The sequence below is a fragment of the Heterocephalus glaber genome, unplaced genomic scaffold, assembly GCF_053883595.1.
Source record: "Heterocephalus glaber isolate CG9 unplaced genomic scaffold, H.glaber_assembly_v1.0 deba00000546, whole genome shotgun sequence".
Classification (NCBI taxonomy): Eukaryota; Metazoa; Chordata; class Mammalia; order Rodentia; family Bathyergidae; genus Heterocephalus; species Heterocephalus glaber.
In genome coordinates, this window is record NW_028258147.1 from 14270316 (window position 1) to 14287443 (window position 17128).

Here is a 17128-nt window from a genome sequence, read left to right on the forward strand (position 1 = left end):
TTACAGCATGCCAAATCCTTTGGCATATGTGATGGCCTTCAACAATCTCTCTTTAAGTTTTTCTTTGCTTGAATATTCCAGAAGTAAAAGGAAATTAAAGCAAGTATGAGATGTAGGTAACATTTCTGTGTCTGGGCCATTTTTGGCTATAATCACCTTAATTTTCCTAGTCCTCCGACAGGTGCTCTGTCTGTGCCCATTGTAAACTTCAAGAAGAGTCTTTTCTGATCATCAGTAAATGAATGAACAATTTCTCAGAATTCCCAAATCACAACAGAGTCCCTTGTATAGCCACTGTCATATTCTGTAGTTTCTTCTAGTGCCTGGAAATCTAGATTCCAGCTTCCACATATAAGCAATTCAATTTTTCTGGTCTGAATAAGTACTTTAAGGGAGGTTCATTGGTCACCATATGAAAATCTCTGTGAAAAGCCTTGAACTGTTTTTCTACTGATTTACTGAGAATGCAGTCAAAATAAAGATTGACAAATTCCTTCCTGTTCTCATTTGTAATTGGAATTTTGTCACCATTTTCCTTTAGATTACACATCATTGGGTTACCAAAAAGATCTATCTATGATATCTGGAAAATGATCATCATGTCATCTTCCACATTCCCTTCATATTCCAATAAGTCTTTTAAACTCTGATGTAAAACTGGGTGGGAGTCTCCCAAGTCACGAAAAGTTCCTTTTTTCCCCATTAGCTTCCTGTATACAACCATGGGGAAATGAACATCCAGGATGCAGTTATTGTAACTATCAGACCCAGTACTATGCCAATCAGAGTAAACTGACCCTCAGTTTCAAAAGAAGTCGGATTAAACCAAAATAACTTTGTAGATTCATCATATGTGACTACAATTCTTACTTCAGTTGATTCAATCTTCTTTTCTTTTCTCTAGAATCATTAAGCAGAATATAGAGCTTTCATTTTTCAGTTTTCTACTTGAATGAAACTTGATTGGATCAAAATGATTCTTGTACATGTAGGGGCAAAGAGAATTTCTCTCTTCTCTCTCTGAAGGCTTGTGTCTATAAATCTGAAATAAACTGGCAATAGACAGATTAGCAGGAAAAAAAAGCATACAAACTTATTTAAGTACATGGGAGTATTACAGGAAAGTGAGTACCTAATAATTTAATGATTCTCAGAATTTTATGTATCCTTCTTCACAGGGAAGACAGAAATTGGGGATGCAGGCAACACAGAGGAATAGTAAATAATTTTTATGGGAGACAAATGGGCCTGAACAACAGAGAATGATCTATGACCAGATTCTCCAGGCTGTGGGGGTAATGGCTGATTTTCAGTCTCTTCCTTTGTGATGAGTCTAGTCTTCCTTTAATAATGAAATTTCAGTAAGAGTATTGAAAGCAGTTGTATTCTATTTTAAAATTTTTTATTTTTTGTTTTCGGCAGATCCACCTTTAGGAGATAAAGGAATTTCAAAGAAAAGCTTTTCCCTGCCCTTAAGGGTGGGGAGCAGGGAAGGAAGGTCAGAGGGATCTTAGTTCTGAGACAGCTTCTTTGGCTTTCCAATTTCCTTTGTTCTATGTGTTCAGTGTACTGAAAGGCATTTGGGATATTACTTTTTAAACCCTAACACACAATCACTGTAGGGAAGATGAAGTGTATATGGTGAAATTCCTATTTAGCCATTTCTTTTCCACTGTGAGACATGTTTTCCTAGAAAATTGGGCTCTTTAATTCTGTGCAGGATAGCAATTAAGGCAATGATTAGGAGCGAAGGCCCTGCAGTCCTACCACCTGAGTCTATCACTGGGTTGGGTCTGTGGTCCCCAAGGCTGAAATAAAGAACATAAACCACCCTTTTAAAATAAGTTTGCAGGTTCATTGACTCCCATTATGGAAAAAGAAATTTCAGTCAGCTCTAGCTGGCTCATCTTCTCTGGGTCTCAAAGCCCACCACATAAAACTGTTGCCTCCTAGGGTAGTTTGCTGAGACTGATTTGATCTCCCTTTTACTAAGTTTTGCTTTCATTGTGATAACTACGGCTTTGAGTTTATGCTGCTGTCTGAAATGGCACAGTGCCTGACTTTCATTTTGAGATTCTGTCACCAGACATATATGCTTTGTAGCTTGATATAGCAAATTGAATTTTCTCTAGGGAATGTGTCTTGTTCCCTTTTTAATTGTCCAAGGGACATCCAGCCAGTAAGGCATCCTACTTCTGGGCTCTTCAAACAGAAGATGAGTTGTGTTTATAGGGGTCCAAGGAAGTAGCACTGCTGATCACTTAGAACTGGAAATATCCAGTCCCAAGAAATTCAGCCTTCCCAGGTGAAAACTCTAGTGGGTTGAAGGCCTTAAATTCAGCCTTTCATGGTAAAATCCCCTGAGGACTGAATGTTTAGAAATTCAGCTAGCCATATTAAACCCCTGGGGAGGGTGGGCTAAAAAAGAATTCAGCCTTACCAGGTCACACTTCTGGGTCTGAAAGACTCAGACTAACAGAAGAGTCCCTGTCAAGTCCCCACCAGTGAGGACTAATCTAGGGATGAGGCTACTAGAATCCTAGATCCTAATTTTTATTCTTTCTATCTACAGATGGGAACAACATCATCTGTTCCTTCTGAGTTCCTACTCAGGTATCTTCTTAACCATTGTAACAAGCTCCACACTAAGCCCATTCAAAGAGATCATCTTATACTCCTGTATAATAAAAAATGGCCTATGTATCCACTTGGGGAAAACAAGACATGCCACCCCTCGACAGCCTAAAATATAATGCTATATTTCAATTACGTCTTACTGTAAGGAACAAGAAAATTGGTCAAAGATGCCCTGTGTTCAAGCCTTTATGGCCCTCTACCAGAGGCCTGATCTGTACCCTAAAAACCATCATCTCTCAGGAGCTTATGCTCCAGAAGACTTTTCGCTGTCAGCTCCTCCTTTCCACAGACTAACTCCTCAGCAACCTACTCAGTCAGTACTCTCAGGAGAAAAAGGCCATCCCCTGAGTCCGCCTCATACTAGTTCTTGGTCTACTTCATAGGGCTCCAGATTCAGGTAAATCAAGTTTAAGCCCACCCCCGTTCTGCCCCCTTTGAGAGGTGGTAAGCACCAATGATATAGTCTCTGTGTTTGTTCCTTTTTCAGTTACAGATATTCAGCAGTGCAAATGAACAGGCCACTGAGCAAAGAAATGTCCTCAGAAACCACCTAGCCCTTGTCAGATCTATCAGAACATGGATGATGACCCTTGGCATTGGAAGAGACTACTCCCATTCCCAGAGAGGGATGAGGTCACCCCTCACCATAGTGGCAAGGGAAGGGAGCCTGCACAGTGAGTGGTTATGGTGCCTGAGGCAGCCTACGAGACTCCTTTCAAAGAGTATCATAATTACTCCACAAGAGGCTTGGGTAACTTTGAGGCTTGGGAAAACAGGATACACTCCTCTGTGACACTGGCAAGACTTATTCAGTTCTAGTTTCTTACTGGGGTGAGCTTTCATCCTATTCTAAAGCTATTGTGGAAGTAATTGAAGCCTTAAGGAAGTAATTGAACAGCTTTATTTACCCCTACTCTAAACTGCAATTAGGAAGATTTCCTTTTCCAAGCTGCTTTCATGGGAATAACAGAGTGCCCCATAACAATATTTGAAAGAGATATACTCTTCCTACAAAGAGCTACTCTGATAGTCAAACCTCTAGCAACACATGTCCTACTTTCTGAAGGCCTAGCCAGCCTGACCCCATGGAGCCCAGTGTCTCTGCCAGGAGTTGATCTCCAGGTATGGTATGATGGCACTCCAGGGAGAGGGTTGTCAAGACCACTCGTAGTCATTTGGCTACAGGATCCTAACACAGAAAAATGGTATTTCTTTAAGAAAGAAGCTAGACTGGAGTTAAAGCCTATTATTGATAAGATTTTGGCTACAGGATTAACTGCTATCATGCCAGTCCCCAGGTAATAAACTCATTTTACCAGTAGTCAAGCCATCAGGAAAATATTGCCTAATACAGATCTCACAAGCCTATTAACCACTTCTTTTGCCATTAGGATACAGGAAATAGCTAGTTAGAGTCATCTCTGCAGGGAAAAACCCAAACTGTCTGAGACACTAAAAGACAAAGAAGGACAACAAACTTCATACACCTGTGAACCAATAGACTACCTCAAGTTTCTTTTCAGAAAGAAAACACCAACCACTCTGATAAATCAGGTAAGTAAAGCAGTTTGCTCCCTCGAAGTAAATTGTGTGAATAGTCTTGCTACACTCTTATTTACTACACTTACTAAAATAATAGTTGTATCTGATTCATAAAAAGTCCATGTCCAAATACAACTGAGTGCACTCTAGTTTATAAACAATTGTCTTATGTGTGCTTGTCCATCTGTGTATTCAATTTGTGTTAATGACCAGTCGCAACACCTAAGGCTGTTTTTGTTTGAGCTCAACAATTTATTTTCTTGTTTTTGTCAGTCTGGGGATGTCCATGGAAAACGGTTTATATAGGTTAAAATATTTATGTCTACAATTTAAGTCAGCCTATAGATAAAATAAGTGTCATTAAAGTTAAGGACATGCTTCCACCCAGGTTACCAGTTATTCAAAATGCTGTCAAGATTGGTTTTACAAATGTAATGCTGGCTGGGAATTTAGCTCAGTGGTGTCCCCACCTACCTCAAAACTGCAAGATTCCGAGTTCAATCCCCAGTACCAAAAAATCTCCCTGCCCCCCCAAAAAACAAATACAATGCCAATTGTTGTCTGTGTACAATATCTTAGGAGTCTTTCACTGGTCGAGACTAATGTGTTAATTGTTATGATCCAGTTCTCATAGGTCATCTAAATTTAAGATAACTATATGGGAACCCCTTGGGCTTGAGAAAACTGCTGGACAAGATTCTCCTTGATGAATAAAGAAGCAGCCACCTGGAAACATTTATTCCAGTCTTTATTCACTAATGGGACCCTCAGTAATTTCCATAGCTTTATAGGAGGCACACCCTAGTAAACATTGCTAACTATATTATTGTAATATGTTTACATGGGTTATCATCAAAAGGTTAAATTTACTGTGGGTAAAACAATAAGATTTTCTTATTAATATACTCATGGTACAAAACTAAATTAAGAGGCAAAGGTTTCCATATAGCTATGATACTCATTATTACTAATCGCATGGTGTACTAAACGTATTCATGCCTTCTGGGTGCATAGGTTTTCAAACATGTAAAACAAGGGTTGTCTATAACCTTTCCTTTAGACTCAGATATTTGCCTTTCTCTTATTTGTGTTCTAGTTGCTTGTGATGAGAGGTGCATGTCAGACCAGCATAAGACTACTAGCCAAATAATAACTTTTTTTAAAAAAGGGGCAAGACTCGTGTTATGTATGCATTGTGTATGTGTCACTATACTTGGAGATGATCAAGCTCTGAGCAGTCCAGAAAATGTCACATGATAAAGTTTGAAGGCTAGACATTGAAAATTTGTTGGGTGCATCCATGGGTAGGTGCATTCTTTTTCAATGGCATCTTATACAAGGATAGAAAATTAGGTAAGAGTTTCTTTGTGTCATTTAATGTCTTGAGATTAGATGGAGATGACTGACTAAAAATGCTATTCTATACTAATATGGATATTTAAATGTGTTTCAAAGATAATAAAGTCATCATGACTGTCATATTGAAAAGCTGCATGGGACTTGCTTTCAAGTTTTCTCTGTAAAACTTTGTAATTGTTATCTGTTAGCAATCTGCAGGAATTCAACTTCTAAGACAACCATGACTGGTAAAAAAAAAAATAACAGTCCCCTGGCTATACTTTATATTTCAAAGTTCTTGATATCCAGATGAGATATAATAGTTAAACTCACTGCTCCCATTTCAATACTGGTGCAACTGACCTTCTGGTTGTTCACCAATTAAGGCTTGGAGACCAATGTCAAAAAAGTAACTGGGTTTAAAAAGTAGCTAATATGTTGTCCCTGGTTCTTCAACATCAACAAAGACCAAGGATGTGAGGGAACTTACTTCTCTACAGGATCCTAAAACTTCGGAGAGTCACCCAACCGGCTGAAGAGGGAGACAGGAGTCAACTAATACACAGTGTGTCAAAAAGGATGGTCATCAAAGAGGAAAAATTCTCCCATGCTTTCATGGTCAAACTCCATGGTTGTACCACTGCCCCCAGCACAAAGGAGCAGAGACCCCTGGCACCAAGGACCAAGCATTTTGGGCCACCAAACCACCACCCCCAGCACTGAGAAGCAGAGCCCACACAGTGCTGAGGAGCTGAGCTTTACAGGCTGCCATGCCACCACTCAAGTGCACTTGTGAACATGTTTAATTTTCTATTTTTTTTTCTTAAATTCTTTTATTGGTACATTTTAGGTATACAATATATTTACATTTATTTTTGGGTGCTTGTACCTGTACATGATGTATCTTGGTTCTTATTTTTTCCCCATTACCTGTACACCCTTCACTCCTAAACCCTTCCCTATTTACATACTTCATTTCCATTTTTTTTCTCATAATTTTTCCTTTCCATTCTTTCCTTTCCCCTTCCCCTCCCACCACCCCTACCCCTTTGGACTTTTTCTTATTTCAAAGTATCAATTATTATTTATTAATCCTTTTAGTCCTTATTTACACTCTCAGTTTCTCACACTAGAGAAACTATTTGGTATTTACACACTTGTGTCTTATTTATTTCACTTAAGAGTATGACCTCAATATGCATCCATTTAGCTATAAATGACTCTGGTTTCTCATTCTTTATGGCTGAGTAGTACTTCATTTTATTAAAAAACCACATGTTCTTTACCCAGTTTCCAGTTAATGGGCACTTGGGCTGTTTCCAAGCTTTAGCTATTACAAACTGTGCCGCAATAAACATGGGTACACATATATCTCTGTGGTATGATTCTTTTAATTCTTTGGGGACAATACCCAGCAGGGAAATAGCTGGGCCAAATGGGACTTCCAGCCCTAGTTCTTTGAGGTATCTCCACACTGATTTCCACAGTGGTCACACCAGTCTGTGCTCCCACCAACAATGAAGCAGGGTTCCTCTTTCCCCACAACCATGCCAGCATTTGTTATTGGTTGATTTCTTGATAGCAGCCATTCTTTCTGGGGTGAGGTGGAATCTCAGTGTTGTTTTCATCTGCAACTCTTGAATGACCAGTGATGTTGAACATTTTTTCATACATTTATTTGCTGCTTTTACTCCTTTGCCTGAGAAATGCCTGTTCATTTCAAATGCCCATTTTTGAATTGGGTCTTTGAATTTGGGGGGCCTGATTTTTTTCAGTTTTTTATATATTATAGATAGTAGCCCTTTGAGTTACAGCTGCTAAAAATTTTTTCCCACATTGTAGGTTGTCTATTAGCTCTGTTGGTGGTTTCTCTTGCAGTGCAAAAGCTTTTCAATAAGATGAAATCCCAGTTGTTGATTCTTTCTGCTAGTTCCCATGCTACTGAGGTATTGTTCATAAAGTCTTTTCCTATGCCAATATCTTCAAGAGTTCTACCTAACTTATCTTCCAGCAAGTTTAGTGTTTCTGTTTTAATATTTAGATCTTTAATCCACTTTGATCTTAGTTTAGTGCATGGTGATAGGTATGGATCTAGTTTTAATCTTTGGCAGGTTGAAATACAGTTTTTCCAACTCCATTTATTAAATAGGCTATCTTCCCTCTGATGAGGGTTGTTGGCTCCTTTGTCAAAGATGAGGTGGCTGAGTATGTCTGGAGCTGTTTCTGCATCTTCTAATCTATTCCACTGATCCTCAGTTCTGTTCTTTTGCCAGTACCATGCTGTTTTTATCACAGTAGCTTTGTAGTATAGTTTCAAGTTAGGGATTGTGATACCCCCTGCCATGTCTCTGTTTCCTAGAATTGCTTTTGCTATTCCAGGTCTCTTCTCGCTCCAAATGAATTTTTGGATTATTTTCTCTAGTTCTGTGAAGTGTATTGTTGGAATTTCAATCAGCATTGCATTAAATCTATACAGCAGTTTTGGAAGTATGGCCATTTTCACTATATTGGTTCTTCCTACCCAGGAACAAGGGATGTCTTTTCATTTTTTTATATCCTCCTCGATCTCCTTTTTCAGAGTGCTGTAGTTTTCAGTGTAGAGGTCTTTTGCTTCCTTTGTTAGATTGATTCCTAGATATTTCATTTTTTTGGATGCTATTGTAAAAGGAATTGTTTCCCTAATTTCTCTCTCAATGAGTCTGCTATTTGTGTATAAGAAGGCTATTGTTTTTTGAGTGTTGACTTTATATTCAGCTACTCTACTGAATCTGTCAATTAAGTCCAGAAGTCTTTTGGTAGAGTTTTTTGGGTCTTCTATGTAAAGTATCATATCATCAGCAAATAATGACAGTTTCACTTCTTCCTTTCCTATCTTTATTCCTTTTATTTCTTTCTCTTTTCTAATTTCTGTGGCTAATGTTTCCAGGACTATATTGAACAAGAGTGGTGATAGTGGGGATCCTTGTCTTGTTCCTGATTTCAGCATGAAAGTTTTCAGTTTTTGACCATTTAGTATGATGTTGGCTGTTGGTTTTTCATAGATAGCATTAATCAGGTTGAGATAAAGACCTTCTATTCCAGTTTACTGTAGGATTTTTATCATGAATGGGTGTTGGATTTTGTCAAATGCCTTTTCTGCATCTATTGAGATGATCATATGGTTTTTGTCCTTGACTCTGTTAATATAGTGTATTACATTTATTGATTTATGTATGTTGAGCCATCCTTGGCTCCCTGGGATAAATCTGACTTGGTCATGGTGTATGATCTTCTTGATGACCCTCTGTATTCTGTTTGCCAGTATCTTGTTGAGGACTTTTGCATCTATGTTTATTAGGGAGATTGGCCCGTAGTTCTCTTTTTGGGTTGGGACTTACCCTAGTTTTGGAATCAAAGTCACACTTGCTTTCAGGAATGAGTTTGGAAGCTTTGCTTCCCTTTAAATTTCCTTGATGAGTTTAAAGAGTAATGGCATTAGTTCTTCTTTAAATGTCTTGTAGAATTCAGCAGTGAAGCCATCCAGACCTGGGCTTTTCTTTGTTGGTAAAATTTTTATTACATTTTCAATTTCACTCATTGTAATTGGGGTGTTTAGAATTTCTATATCTTCTTCATTTAACTTTGGCAATTTGAATGTGTCTAGGAATCTGTCCATTTCTTCTGTGTTTTCCATTTTATTAGAGTACAGGTTCTCAAAGGAGGTATTGATGATTCTCTGGATTTCTGCTGGGTCTGTTGTGACTTCCCCTTTTTCATTCTTAATTGCATGGATTTGAGTCTTTTATTTCCTTTTTTTGATAAGGTTGGCTAAAGGCTTATCGATTTTATTTGTCTGTCAAAAAACCAACTCTTTGATTCACTGATTTTTTTGTATTGTTCTCTTAGCCTCCATTGCATTGATTTCTGCTCTGATCTTTATAATTTCCTCTCTTGTGCAGGTTTTGGGTTTGTTTTTCTCTCCTTTTTCTAGGAGTTTGAGGTTCTGCATTAGATTATTTGAGTTCTCTCTGTTTTCCTAATAAGGGCATTCACTGCTATGAATTTCCCACATAGAACTGCTTTCATTGTGTCCCATAGATTACTAAATTTTGTACTGGCATCATCATTTACTTGTAGAAACTGTCTAATTTCTTCTTTAATTTCCTCTGTGACCTATTGGTTGTTCAGGAGGGTGTTATTCAATTTCCAGGTGTTTGTGGGAGTTTTGCAGTTTCTCATGTTATTGATCTCCAATTTTATTGCACTGTGGTCTGATAATATACAGGGGGTAATTTCAGTTCTTTTACATTGACTTAGACATGTCCTGTGAGCTAACATGTGGTCTATTTTGGTGAACTACCAGTGTGCACCTGAAAAGAATGTGTATTCTGATTTTGTGGGATAGAACACTTTGTAAACATCTATTAAGTCCATTTGTTCAATAGCTTGGTTCAGTTCTAGAATTTTGTTGCTAATTTTTTGTCTAGATGATGTCTATTTGTGATAGTGGGGTATTGAGTTCCCCCACTACAACTGTATTAGTGCTTACTTGGTTTTTCATGTCCATTAATATTTGTTTTGTATAGTTGGGGGCATTCGTATTTGGTGCATACATATTTAGGATTGTCATCTCTTCCTCTTGGATTGTTCCCTTCACAAGGATGTAATGACCATCTTTGTCTCTCTTAATTAGTTTTGGTTTGAAATCTACTTTGTCTGCAAATAAGATTGCTATCCCTTCTTTTTTCTGGGTTCCTGTCATGTGGAGAGCTATTTTCCATCCTTTTACTTTCAGTCTATGAATTTCTATTTGAGTTAGGTGTGTTTCTTGTATACAGCATATTGCTGGATTTTGCTTCTTAATCCATTCTGTCATTCGACTTCTTTTGATTGGTGAATTGAGGCCATTAACATTGATAGTTATAATTGAGAGATATTGACTCATCCTTGTCATGATGTTTTACTGTTGTTGGCTCTTATTTCTTTTTCCCCCTTTCCCTTTAGTTTCTTACGTTGCCTAGTGGCTTCCCTCTGTTGAGCCTCATGGAGTTGTGACCTTCATTGCCTTTTTCTAGGCTATTGCTTAGAATTGTTTGGAGTGCTGGTTTGGTGTTCATGAAATTTCTCAGGTATTCTTTGTCATGGAAGTATCTAATTTCCCCATCAATTTTGAAAGATAATTTTGCAGGATACAACAGTCTAGGTTAGAAGTTATTTTCTTTTAGGGCTTGAAGTACTTCACTCCAGGCTCTCCTTGATTTGAGAGTTTGTGTTGAGAAGTCTGCCATGATTCTGATGGGCTTTCCTTTATAGGTGATTTGTTTCTTTTCTCTGCTTGTAGGATTTTGTTCTTCTGTTGGGTTTCTGGGATCTTGACTATTATATGTCTAGGGGTAGATTTTTTTTTTGATCATGGTTGGGTGGAATTCTATATGCCTCACTTACCTGTATGTCCAATTCTCCTCTATCTGGGAAGTTTTCTACTATTACTTCTGTGAACAGTTTTTTTATATCAATTGTACTTTCTCCTGTTTTTTTGTGGACTCCTATCAGTCTTATGTAATTCTTCTTTGCATCATCTAGCAGCTGTTGAATTGATTTCTCATGGTCCCTTACTATTTTTAAGAAATCTCTGTTTTCATGGTTCTTCACTGCAATCCTGTCTTCTATATCTGATATTCTATCTTCACATTCTCTTAATCTGCTCTGCATGCTTTCAGTGGAGTTTTTAATCTCCTGAATATCTGTTTGAATCTGTTTCATGGATTCCCATTTTTTCTTATGTTGGGTGATCGTGGTTTCCATTTCTTTCTTATGCTGGGCATTCCTGACTTCCAGCATGTTTCTGAGCTCATCTATTTTTTTATCAGTTTCTGTTCTAGAGCCTCTAATCATGTCTTTCACTCTGCTCACAATTTCTGTAGTTATCTGGGAGATTATTTCTGCTTGAATTTTTCTAGAGCCTCATTCATCTGTTTTGTTACTTCCTGTGCTATCAGTTCAAGGTTTCCAAGTGGTTAATTATCAGACTTTGTACCTCATTTCCCCCAGAAATTGCCTTTTGTGGGGTGGAAGTCTGGGTTTGTGACTTGCTTAAATAGTTTCTCATTTTTGTTTTTGTCCCTGGTTTAGTTCCTGGGTTGATATTTTGAAATTGTTTATTGTAAGTATCTTTGTTGATCTGTTTAAAACCCTTATGGAATGATTGCTTCTCAGAGGTGTCTACCAGATATAGCTGGTCTTTAGGTTTTGAGTCTCTAATGAATCTGAGGCTATCTCATTTTCATTATACCAGGAAGGAAAACTGTTTAGATCAATCATGACACTTTAGTCCAAGTCATACAGTCAGCAACACTATAGCATCAAAAACCTCTTAAAGAATGACAATTTGTGGTAGTTATTAATCTATCACCTTTAAAAATTAAAGGGCCACCTTCAAAGTGTGTCTCTGCTGTCACAATAGACAATATGGGCAGCAGTGTGCAGTTATAAGTCAATGAGTCTCAGTAAACTAGTCCCAGACCCGTGAGATTCAGGCAGATTTCTGGTTGCAAGTCCCAAGATGAGCTCCCTGTCCTCCTGCAGGGTTGCACTCTGCGAGTTTCTACTGCAGGTTTCAGCTGCTTTTCCCCTGAAAAAAGTCCAGTTTCCGATGGGAGCTGATAATCCCTCCATTTACCAATTGCTGTGGTCTGGTGTGCCTTTATTGCAGAGATTCCCTTCACTTTTCCAGTGGGCTTGTTTTCATCAGGGAGCCTGAGACAGGCACTCTCTCTATTGTTCACTTCTGAAGCTCAGGACAATGGCTTTTGTCCCCCTGTGCCTCTGTAGTGTGTAACCAAGTAGAGGCACAGCCAAAAGGTCAGAGGCTGGGGGTGGGAGGACCATTGTTGGAGGTGCCCTCGCTGCTGAGCTGTCAGCTTGTGGGACTGCCCAGGGGGGTCCTCCTCACCCTGTCCTGGTGGCAGGTGGAAAACTGGTGGAGCAAGCCAGAGCAAGCAGGTCCTGGTCATCCTGCAACTGCTCGGCACCACTCGGCCCAACAGGCTCCATTTGGCCCAGCCATCAGCTGTTGTGAACATGTTTAAGTAAGTGCAAAGGAATTGAAGTCATCCCCTGTACATTATCAGACTATACTGTGATAAAACTAGAAATCAATAGCAAAAGAAACCACAAGAATTTCATAAAGACATGGAAATTGAACAACACACTTCTGAATAACCAATGGGTCACAGAGGAAATTAAAGAAGAAATTAGACAGTTCCTTCAATTAAATGACAATGACAATACAACATATCTCAATCTATGGGACACAATGAAAGCAGTCTTACCAGGGAAATTCATAGCAGTGAATACTCATATTAGGAAAACAGAGCAAGCCCAATAAAACAACCTGATGCTGATCCTCAAGCTTTTAGAAAAGGAAGAGCAGGACAAACCCAAAGCTCATACAAGGAAGGAAATTATAAAGATCAGAGCAAAAAATCAATGCAATGGAGACAAAGAGAAGAATACAAAAAAATCAATGAAACAAAGGGTTGGTTCTTTGAAAGAATAAACAAAATTGACAAACCCTTAGCCATCCTTGTCAGAAAAAGGAAAGAAAAGGCCCAAATCCATGCAATTAGGAATGAAAAGGGTGAAACTACAATAGATCCAGCAGAAATACAGAGGATCATCAATACCTACTTTGAGAACCTATATGGCAATAAGATGGAAAACACAGAAGAAATGGACAGATTCCTAGATATGTATAAATTATCAAAGTTTAAAGGAGACCTAAAAATTCTAAACAACCCAATATCAATCAATGAAATTGAAAACATAGTTAAAAGCTTAGCAACTAACAGAAGTCTGAGTCCTGATGGCTTCACTGCTGAATTCTACAAGATGTTTAGAGAGGAACTACTGCCACTGTTTAAACTCTTCAATGAAATTGAAAGGGAAGCAATTCTCCCTATTTCATCCCTGGAAACAAGCATCACCTTGATCCCCAAAGCAGAGAAAGACCCAACTGAAAAACAGAACTATAGGCCAATCTCACTAATGAACACAGATGCAAAAATCCTTAATAAGATACTGGTAAATAGAATACAGAAGATCATCAAGAAGATCATACACCCTGATCAAGTGGGATTCATCCCAGGGATGCAAGGATGGTTCAATATATGAAAATCAATCAATGTAATACACTATATCAATAGAGCCAAGGATAAAAACCATATGATCATCTCAATAGATGCAGAAAAAGCATTTCACAAAATCCAACATGCATTTATGATAAAAAGTCACAAAAAATTGGAATAGACAGTCTCTACCTCAATCTGATAAAAGCCATCTATGAAAAACCAATAGCCAATATCATACTAAATGGTCAAAAACTGAAATCCTTCACACTAAAATCAGGAACAAGACAAGAATGTCTACTATCACCACTCTTGTGCAATATAGCTTTGGAAACATTAGCCTCAGCAATTAGACAAGAGAAAGAAATAAAAGGAATAAAGATAGGAAATGAGGAAGTCAAACTGTCATTATTTGCAGATGACATGATACTGTATATAGAAGACCCCAAGAACTCCACCAAAAGTCTTCTAGACTTAATAACCAAATTCAGTAAAGTAGCAGCATACAAGGTCAACACACAAAAATCAATAGCTTTCCTCTACATGAACAATAGACTCACTGAGAGAGAGATAGGGCAAACAATTCCTTTCACAATAGCATCCAAGAAACTAAACTACCTAGGAATCAATGCAACAAAAGAAATCAAAGACCTCTTCTCTGAAAACTATAGCAGTCTGAAAAGAGAGACTGAAGATGATATCAGAAAATGGAAAGACATCACTTGCTCCTGGGTAGGAAGAGTCAACATAGTGAAAATGACCATACTTCCAAAACTGCTATATAGATTCAATGGAATCCCAATTGAAATTCCAACAGCATACTTAATGGATCTTGTTAAAACAATCCAAAAATTCATTTGGAACAAGGAGAGACCTAGAATAGCAAAAGCACTTCCAGGTAACAGAGACATGATGGGGGCATCACAATTCCCAACTTGAAACTATACTACAAAGCTATTGTGATAAAAACAGGATGGTACTGGCAAAGAAACAGATTTGAGGATGGTGAAACAGATTAGAAGACACAGAAATAACACCAGGCACACTCAGCCACCCCATCTTTGACAAAGGAGCCAAACACCCTCACTGGAGGAAAGATAGCCTCTTTAAAAATGGTGCTGGAAAAATTGGGTTTCAACTTGCCAAAGATTAAAAGTAGACCTATATCTCTCACCATGCACTAAACTAAAATCAAAATGGATTAAATATTAAAGCAGAAATGCTGAACCAGGTGGAACAGAGGTTAGGTAGAACTCTTGAAGACACTGATGTAGGGAAAGATTTTATGAACAAGACCTCAGTTGCCTTTGAACTAGCACAAACAATCAACAAGTGGGATCTCTTCTTATTAAAAAGCTTCAGCACAGCAAGAGAAACCACCAACAGTATGAAGAGACAACTCACAGTGTGGGAAAAAATTTTCACGAGCTGTTCCTCAGACAAAGGTCTACTATCTAGAATCTATGAAGAACTTAAAAAAATCAGACCTACCAAATTTAAAGACCCAGTCTGAAAATGGCATCTGAAATGAACAGACATTTCTCAGACAAAGAAGTAGAAATAGCAAATAAACATTTGAAAAAATGTTCAACATCACTGGTCATTTGAGAGATGCAAATGAAAACAACCTCACCCCAGAAAGAAAGGCTGCTATCATGAAATCAACCAAAAACAAATGCTGACAGGGCTGTGTCACAATTAGCAACATTTATAGCTAAATGCATTCGTATTGAGGCAATACTCTTAAGTGAAATAAATAGGGCACATGTGTAAATACTGAATATTTTCTCTGGTGTAACTGAAAGTGTAAATAAGACTAAAAGGTATAATAGATAATGTGAAATAGGAAGAAAAGGTGCAAAGAAGAAGGGGAATTGGGAGGAGTCAGGGAAAGGAAAGAAGGGAAAGGAATTAATATGAAAAATGGAAACAAAGTCTTTGTAAATAGGGAGGGATGGAGGGGTTGAAGGAAGGGCAGGTGAATGGGGAAAAATAAGAAACAAGAGTGATTATATAAAGGTGCACATTTCCAATGATGAATGTCATTATATTGTATACCTAAAATATACTGATAAAAAATTAATAATAACAAAAAACATGGTTAAGCAAGACCACTACCCATCATGGCAGCTGACACTAACAGAGGAGCTGTACATGATTCCAAAAGTAATGCCTGGGAATGCTTAACTGACCTTGATAAAGAACAAGATGTAAATTTTGGTTGACACATGTCTCGCTTTAACCTGGTCTTGAACACCCAGCAGAGGAGTATGACCAAAGATACGTAAAAGTAACAGCAATATAGACTAAACATAAAAGAGGGTCCAATCCCTGCCCCCTACTGACAGTTTCTAGCTATATCTACAGACAGATCTAGGAGCCAGATGGTTACAAGTGCTATTCCAATCCCTTAAGGACATTCCTCCTTACCCAATCTGCCTTTACATTCTAGTGCTCATGCTTTGGTCATATGTGCCTTAAGCTTTTGGTAAAGTTGTTTATTCTTGCCTACAGACTGCCAAACCCCAAGTGATCATACAGATGATCATACGGTAAAGGCGCCAGACAATGTTACTCTTTCAAGTTATACCATGACATCTTTTAGATCTTTTCTGTTTCTTTAGGGATCATCATGGATGATTCAAAAACTGCTTCTAATAGAGAAAATAAACAGTGACTACCTACATGAGACCTTAAAGCTAATCACATCTTTCTCCTATCATCAACAGCCACCTAAGAACCTTACTGACAGCCTAGATGAACTTTCCCAGAGTATTGGCTTCCTTCAAAACCAAATAGCCTCACCAGCAGCAGTGGCTATACATCATAGGGGACTAGATCTCCTAACAGCTGAAACAAAAGGGCTATGTTGTCACTAAACAAAAAATGTACTTCCTTTATCAATAGGTCTAAAATAGTAAGAGGCATGGCACAAAAACTGGCTGGCCATGCTTCCAAGATTCTTAAAAAGCTATTTAAGTCATGGATATACTGGCCAAATATCTGGAATTGGGGGTCTTGGTAACTGTCCTGGACATGGCCTTTATTGATGCTTTTCATAGCCATTACTATTTAGATCTTACATACTTAATCTCTTACTCAAATTTGTTTCTTCTTGTTTGACAACCGTCAAACTACTGGTGATGACCATAATTCAAAATCAGAACCTGCTTTCATGTCCATCGTTCATCAAGAAATCTTTTAGGTAGAGTTCAGCTCCCTTGAACTAGATCAGTTGGGGCACGAGTTCCTTAGTCTCCTCATAAGTAGGGCCAATGTCCCCATTCAGCTGGAAGTAGCTATAGAAGATGAAACTTCCTACTTCAACTTCTCTCAAAGATTTTTGTGGACCAGGGCTCTCAGGAGGTAATAGTATAGTTAGAAACAGAGGAACTAAGTGAGCCACTCCCTTTCCTCTGTTTAGCTGTAAACACCATACCACCCTAATGATTATCCATACTTCCATGATCCTAAAAGAAGTACAGAATAAAAATAACCAAAGTTTA

The 17128-nt window shown here is 38.1% G+C and overlaps 1 pseudogene; it reads right to left on the reverse strand.

Moving 5' to 3' along the window:
* LOC147829628 (ubiquitin-protein ligase E3A pseudogene) overlaps nt 1–17128 on the reverse strand; it is a 19715-nt pseudogene continuing 2587 nt past the window's right edge.